Genomic DNA, 1,002 nt, shown 5'->3' on the forward strand with positions numbered 1-1,002 from the left:
TAAATAGGTTTTCCGTTCTCATAAAAATGCACTGGTGGATCATGTCGGTCGTGAGTTGTTTGCACCTGAACAAGCGAGATCATGTTAATTCTTCTGAAAGATGGTCCCCGCAGTGAAGTTTGTTTGGTTATTCCAGGTCTCTGAAAAACAGTGGTCACCGTTCCATCACTATTATTAGTAATAGTTGGTGGTGCTGTAGTATGGACATCAACCTGTTCTTTTGGGAAGGCTTTCTCATAATCAGTAATCCATTCCAATGGAAAGATAGAAGAAAGTTCATCAGTGGTGATCATTCTTGGAATGTTTACTATTGCTGGTCCTCTTGTGTTATCTGTGAACATGAATAATGCTTCTCCTGAAGTGTTTGGGAGATTAAGATCAAGGGCATGATCTTGAACTCTATAGAGGACTTGATGGTGCAAGGTGGCTTGTTCAGCATTAGAATCTTGAATCACTCCAACCAGCTGTATCTGGATTTTTAACCTTTGACATATTGTGGGATCTGAGAGCCTCATGGTGAAATTCGGGGCTATAGTGAGGATGACACTTCCATTTGAGAGTGTAGTTACTAATGCTCCTATCAACGCATGCTGGTATTCTTTGAAGGTGGTATCTAAAAGAGCAACTTTGGCTGTTACAGGAAGGGATCTTCTCCCATGGAGAGTGAGAATCAGCCTAACTGCTCCTAGATGCAGATGAGTGTAGCCCTGATTTTGGTAACTCTGAATGAGTTCTGGAGGGATTTCCAAGGTTATGTATTGTTCAGCAATAGTGGCTTTTAGACCACACTGTTGTAGGTGGGAGGATTGGATGACTTCTTTGGGAGGAGGAGAAGGGTTTCTGTGGATGAGATGGCGGATGGAGGTGAGAGTTGATTTCTTTTGCCTTTGGTAGAAAGAATATGGAGTTATAAGAGGGTATTCAGTGGCTGGGGTTCGAGAGTCTTCTGGAACATGAGTAAATTCTACTAGTTGGTCAATTTTGTTGCTTAAAGTTTTCTTT

The sequence above is a fragment of the Arachis duranensis genome, chromosome 6 (genome assembly GCF_000817695.3).
Source record: "Arachis duranensis cultivar V14167 chromosome 6, aradu.V14167.gnm2.J7QH, whole genome shotgun sequence".
NCBI classification, from domain to species: Eukaryota; Viridiplantae; Streptophyta; class Magnoliopsida; order Fabales; family Fabaceae; genus Arachis; species Arachis duranensis.